Source organism: Heterodontus francisci, chromosome 2 (genome assembly GCF_036365525.1).
Source record: "Heterodontus francisci isolate sHetFra1 chromosome 2, sHetFra1.hap1, whole genome shotgun sequence".
Taxonomy (NCBI): Eukaryota; Metazoa; Chordata; class Chondrichthyes; order Heterodontiformes; family Heterodontidae; genus Heterodontus; species Heterodontus francisci.
The window spans coordinates 95,398,254-95,405,341 of record NC_090372.1 but is presented as its reverse complement, the minus strand read 5'-3'; the positions used below and the strand labels follow the sequence as shown (position 1 = coordinate 95,405,341).

At 41.2% G+C, this 7,088-nt stretch overlaps 1 long non-coding RNA gene across 1 annotated transcript; it reads right to left on the bottom strand.

Annotated features, from left to right (window-relative positions):
* Positions 1-960: 960 nt before the first annotated feature.
* Positions 961-6,864, bottom strand: LOC137345690 (uncharacterized). The gene is made up of 2 exons (XR_010968608.1): positions 5,667-6,864; positions 961-5,040 (listed from the first exon to the last, which is right to left on the bottom strand). It is a non-coding gene; the product is annotated as an uncharacterized lncRNA (long non-coding RNA).
* Positions 6,865-7,088: the final 224 nt, after the last annotated feature.

The window sequence follows — 7,088 nt, the reverse complement described above, 5'->3', positions numbered from 1 at the left end:
GCCCACAGCGCCTCATGAATGCCCAGTTTTGCATTGCTGGATCTTTTCGAAATCTATCCCATTTGGCATGGTGGTTGTGCCACACAACACGATGGAGGGTATCCTCAATGTGAAGGTGGGACTTCGTCTCCACAAGGACTGTGCGGTCGTCACTCCTACCAATACTGTCATGGACAGATGCATCTGTGGCAGGCAGATTGGTGAGGACGAGGTCAAGTATGTTTTCCCCTCTTGTTGGTCCCCTCACCACCTGCCGCATACCCAGTCTAGCAGATATGTCCTTTAGGACTCGGCCAGTTCGGTCAGTAGTGGTGCTATCGAGCCACTCTTGGTGATGGACATTGAAGTCCCCACCCAGAGTACATTCTGTGCCCTCGCCACCCTCAGTGCTTCCTCCAAGTACTGTTCAACATGGAGGAGTACTGATTCATCAGCTGAGGGAGAGCGGTAGGTGGTAATCAGCAGGAGGCTACCTTGTCCATGTTTGATCTGATGCCATGAGACTTCATGGGGTCCAGAGTCGATGTTGAGGACACCCAGGGCAACTCCCTCCCTACTGTATACCACTATGCCACCAACTCATCTCAGTGTCAAATATGACAACAAGGTGGTGAGCGATTTGATTCAGCCTCACCTCAGAACATAAGAAAAGAGGAAATAGGAGCAGGAGTAGACTCCTAGAGCCTGCTCCACCATCCAATATGATCATGGCTGATCCTTGGCCTTAAGTCCACTTCTCCCCCTGCTTCCCATATCCCTTGATTCCTTGAGAGACCAAAAATCTGTCTTTCTCAGCCTTAAATATGTTCAACGATGTGACATCCACAACCCTCTGGGGCTGAGAATTCCAAAGATACACAACGCTTTGAGTCAAGAAATTTCTCCTCATCTCAGTCTTAAATGATTGGCTGCCTTTGTGGAAGAAACTAGAGCAAAATAAATCAAACTTCCTCGGATGAGTACTCGCAAACTACTTTATTAACTTGTGCACAAGGAGAACAAACACAGTAGAGCTCACATTGAGACTCAGTGCGATGTTCTAAAGAATTACAGTCAAACAGTGGCAATTATACTATTCTGCAACCAATAATCTTACAACAATATTTCAATCCTTAATTTGCATTCTAAAGCACCAATAATATTACAATTTAATTCTTGCTCTAAACGAATAAGATACAGTAATTTTCAATCCTTCGTTTACATATCTATCTCACCATTGGCCTTGCAGCTGGTACAACGCAACAACAGAAAGAGACATCAGGCTTCAACAACACTCTTCTTATCTCATCAGCCAGACATGGCATATTCCTAAGGAGCAGTTTGCGTGAGAAACATACTGACCAAGCAAACTCACACCCCTAGTCCAAGGATGGCTCACCTCAGGTTCCACACTTCCCCCCTTTTGTCCTGGAAGGACAACTGCCAGGTCTCACTCAAGTTCTATATTTGCTAGCCATTGGGCTTCATCCTTAGTGGGGTCATGATTCGGGAGGAGATGGGTTGTTGGATTGCCACCAGGACCCTGGAGATTCTGTGACCGGCAAACGGAGCGGATACAACAAGGGAAGAGTTGGATGACAACGTACAGGATGAGCTGCACAGAACCACCCCCCCCCCCCCCCCTTTGTGCTGCCAGCAAGAAGTGAAGGGCCATTGTCGCTAGATATGATTTCAGGGATTCCAAACCTAGGCCCATATTCACGTAACAGTAACTTGGCTACAGTAATAGCAGCACATAGTTGTATCCCATACATTTAGGCATTTGTATCACCATTACATAATCAATTGTGCGAACATAATACAGCCGCAAATTCATTCTTAGAGCAAATTGACCATTCATTAATTCATTTTAAGTATTTACGAATAGGTTACACAATCACCCTTGTGTGGCATAACTAATTGTCTATCTTTTATAGAGCAATTTTGAAAACTGATTGTCTTTAAGGTAGCTGTCCATCCTGTATTCATACATCCTCTCACATCGCCTAATTAATTTCTTAAGTTTCCAAATTAAGTATGTCACATATGATACCCAAAACCACCATCAGGACATGGGAGATAATTCTAAACCAGGGGTGCATCTGCACGTTTGACCCCCAGTTCCATAAGTCCTCCCACCAGGTTGAATCGTTTATCTCGACAATCTCATCTGGTAGCTTCTTCAACTGTTGTTCCAGATTGTAGTACACTACACCACTGGCTTCTAGCTGCTGTTTTTCTTTACCCAAGCGTGTGGGCAATTGCGCAATAGTATATTTATTTTACTGGAGGTAATTTGTCAAACCCTCCTTAATACTTTCTGTCTTTCGTTTTTGTATGTCTACCAACTCTATCTTCCCCACCCTGGTTGGTATTTGTGGGTTGAAACAAAACATACTGTTGTTCACCGGACAAGTCCGGTTATGTCCATACTGGTACTCCTTCGTTGTGGTGGTTAAGCAATATCTCCCCTTTCCCATATAGGCCACATGGGTTAGCCCTGGCAATGCTTTCCTAGTCTGCATGGTGTAATTTACAGTGGCATTAAACCCACATTTTGATTCTGCCGTTTTATATATAGGATGAGGACATATGACCACCAGGTTTTCCAGACTACACTCAGACAATGTTGTTCCAACTACCTCTTTTCCAATTTCCATAATGTAGGGTAAAATATCATGGTATTCTATGTAATCTTTTCCCCTTATCACCCCTATATTTTCTACTTCATGTAATTGTATCCCTAACTTATCTCTCAGAATTACAGGTATTCCCAACACTACTCCAATACTCATAGATCTTGTATTTACACACTCCTGACCTTTCCATACCTTAAGTTTTCTGAGTTGGCACCTGATAATTTTATCATTTGTGTGACTAGCTAAGTCCTCCAACTGGGTGTAATTTATCCAAACTGGTACCTATCCTGCATCAATTTGCCTCCAATTTTCCTTCGTTTGTTCTAACATCCACGGACCATATGTACTACAAACACTTTCATTATTTGAAATGTCGTGGACCTCCTTTACCTTTTCTATGATATCATTAATAGTGTGAGCATGACCTTCCCGTACTCTCACCAGTCCTGTCACTGTTTTTGACAGATCCTGTCCTCCTTTAGCTACACCACTTCTGTGCCTTTTGTTCCTTTTTAAAAAATATCCTTTACTAGCTGACTGAAAGTTCTAACCTTCTGGTCCACATTTTCCAAATCTATAGTATTGACAATTGAAGTTCGTGTATTAAGGACTGTGGCTGCGTCATTCACTAAACTACGTTTATGGCTCTTTCCCTTTATTATTTTCTCATTACCAAATTCCTGTCTCAACAATTGTTGCAGTAATACTCTTGGATCTTCTCAGGGCACCAGTCAGGTAGCTGGATATCTGAGATATTCAATATTACCGGTACCAACTCAAGCTTTATATTATCATATACAATTTTATTACTTTTTATTATTGCAAGTCCATTTTCTGGTCCTGTAGTCAAGGCCGGGCAAGGGAGACCAGTCACTTGTGGCTGTTGGGTCGTAACCTTACTTGTTAGTAATTCGGATGTGGGGTTAACTGTGGTGATTGGAGCTTGTTGTCCGTTTAATAAATTTTGAGTGCTGGTTTGATTTCTGGGCTCCTTCCCTTGTACACCCCCCAATGATTTTGACACAAAAGGTCCCTGGAGGGCCTTTGCTGTCAAAATGTGACACACCTGGTAGATTAAATTGTCCACTAAAGTAAAAGCAAAATACTGCAGATGCTGAAAATCCGAAACAAAAACAAGAAATGCTGGAAATACTCAGCAGATTAAATTGTCCGCCAGGCATATAGTAGTTCTTTGCAGGATATTATATAAAGGGGCTGGCTTTAAGTCAAATCCATCAGTAAGGTTCCTGCGATACCCAACAAGGCCCAAAAATGATCTCAGAGCCTTAGTATCTTGTGGTAGGGGGAGTTGGAAGTTTGAGGATTGTCTGTACTCGCATCTGCTCTGTCTCACGCTTTCCCTGTGTTATCACTATTCTCAAATAATAAACCTTTTCTTTCAATATCTGTGCCTTTTCCGGGTTAACTTTCACTCCAACCTTCCAAAGGAGTTGAAGGAGCTCCTCCAGTATGTCAATTGTCTCATTGATAAAGATGCTGTGATATTTAATGTCTGCAATTAAGTTTTTAAATTCTTAAAGCGGCTGGATCTCTTGTTGGGCATCAGTTCTCACGTGGCCTTGGAACCTGCCGTCACCTGCTTAAAAAAAACACAAAGAATCCATTGTGGCTCTGCCCCTGAGCCCAATGGGTTAATTTGTCCAATTCTATCTGTCAATTTAGAAATTTAAGGTTTAAAAATGTCCATTATATATAAATTTTACTCTCAGCAATGCAAAATTGTGTGGTGGATTAAATGGAAGAACAGTAGCTGCAGCGGGGTTTTTTTTCTCCAAGGGGGCGGAGCAAAATCTTCTCAGCTGCGTCACTTTACAAAACCTTTTCTTCTCTGATCGAAAAGAACTATACTCCATTTTAATCTATTTTTTTTCTCAATCCTTTTGGTATCCTTAGGGTTGGAAAACAACAAAATCATTTTGTAACATTATCAACTTCAAAGGAAACCATCTCCATCAGGAAAGACAGCATTTTAGATTAAACTCCAATTGTTTCCAAATTTTTTTTTTTGCATCTTTTGTAAGAGGTTTCTAATCCAAGGATTTTTTATATAACAAAGATGATTCCAAATTCCAATTCACTGCAATAAATATTTAAAAATCAAAACTGCCAATGTAATATGAGTGAGTCTTATGTCTGGAACTTAAGACTCCCCCAAAACTTGACATGCTAAACTTGAAAGTTCATTGTGGTCATAAATGAAATTTCCAGGGGTTTTTTTCAACTTAACAGGTCAATTAACCTTAATCGTATAAACTTAACTCAGACTTATTAACTTATAATACTTATTAACTACACACAGAACAGAATAGCACGTGCTTTTTTAAAAAAGATATATAAATTACGTCATTTTTCTTGTTCTTTCTTCAGGCGCCTTTTCAAATGCCTGTAATAAAACCAAAAACTAAAGAAAAAGTTATTTAACATTCTTAACACAAAAGATTTAACACCAACTCCTTACACAAACTTTAAACAGACAGAATCTTTCCTATATCTCCTTTGTTTATCCTTCTCTCCCTTAAACCAATATCCAATTCCTGACATTTGCTACTTAAAACAGTCAGTAAAACATGTCTTTAATTTAAACTCCAAAAAAAAAACTAGAACAGATTTTAAACTTGAATTCCAATTAAAGCAGTGTTTTGAACTTCAAATTGGATTTCTGCCAAACCTCTTCAGACCTTCAAGGCTGAAGCTTATCTCTTAGAAAATTGTTCATTGCCTTTTCACAGTTGCAAAACCAACTTTTAAAATCAAAATAAAATTTTAAACTTAAAATATAATTCAATTTTATATCCCATTCCTGGGTGCACAACACTAAATAGAAATGAACACACTCAACAATCACTTTTCACACTCATTCAATTCCAAACAAATTAATAGACTCATGCTTTCAACATTAAAGCCAGACAACAAAGAGTTAACGACAGTCCACAGAACACAAGCTGTAGATCCCAGACATTCAATTCATGGAAGCTTCCAACATTCACACACTTGAATCAAAAGACACAGTAGCTTGTTTTTACTCACTTGAAATTTCCTCCTCCTGCTCAACAGGAGGTTCAGACTCCTTAGGAGCCGGCCCCTTTTCTGTTTGCGCGACCAGGATCCTGGCTTTGGGTGCCTGTCTCACTTCCTCAGTCCTTCGTACACTTTCCTGACTCTTCCGCGACTCATCTAAGCGCTTCAGCATTTGGTCCTTATTAAAGGTACCGTTGGGCGGGAACATCCTTCCCCTACCCTGAGTCCATTTCACCCATCTCGGGACATATAGAATGCTTTCAGGCCCATAATGTATCTACATATATGCATTGGGTGTTCCCTTGGGGGGGACCCCAGTCCCCTTCGTTAACGAATTTCCCATAATTACAACAAAAGCTAATTAGACTTTACCTTACCGGCCGACTTCCAAATTACCTACCAATCTCGTCGACCTGGTTTTAACGGGGCCTCTAACCCCGCGGGGAACTTGAACCACCCTCAAACTCCTCCGGATCCGGACGGGGACTCTAACCCCGAGGGGGACTCTAACCACCCTCTGAGGGGAACTCTAACCTCCCTCAACCCTTGACGTCAAACCGGGGACTCTAACCTCGAGGGGGACTCGAACCTCCCTCAAACTCTTCTGACTTACCTCGGTAGTGCTACACAGGTGAGCATGTACGTTTCCTCGGTCAAAACCTCGTATTGCCGAAATCAGGCAGCCGTGGTCATCGAGCCGTTGACCCGCGAGGCACCACGCTATTCTCCCGTGCTAGCACTCCGGGGGTTCGTCATCTCGGTGGAACCTCCAAGAAACTGTGGAAGAAACTAGAGCAAAATAAATCAAATTTCCTCGGATGAGTACTCGCAAACTACTTTATTAACTTGTGCACAAGGAGAACAAACACAGTAGAGCTCACATTGAGACTCAGTGCGATGTTCTAAAGAATTACAGTCAAACAGTGGCAATTATACTATTCTGCAACCAATAATCTTACAACAATATTTCAATCCTTAATTTGCATTCTAAAGCACCAATAATATTACAATTTAATTCTTGCTCTAAACGAATAAGATACAGTAATTTTCAATCCTTCGTTTACATATCTATCTCACCATTGGCCTTGCAGCTGGTACAACGCAACAACAGAAAGAGACATCAGGCTTCAACAACACTCTTCTTATCTCATCAGCCAGACATGGCATATTCCTAAGGAGCAGTTTGCGTGAGAAACATACTGACCAAGCAAACACACAGCCCTAGTCCAAAGATGGCTCACCTCAGGTTCCACACCTTATCCTGAGACTGTGCCATTGAGTCATTGGAATACTTATTAGCTGAGTTCAACTGCCATTGTTAAGGATTCTTGCCAGGTCAGCCGAATAAATAGAAAACCAGGTAGAATATTTCACCAAGGGAGAAAATAGGCCATGAATGTAAGGAAATGAAGGGAAAAAAATGACTGTCAG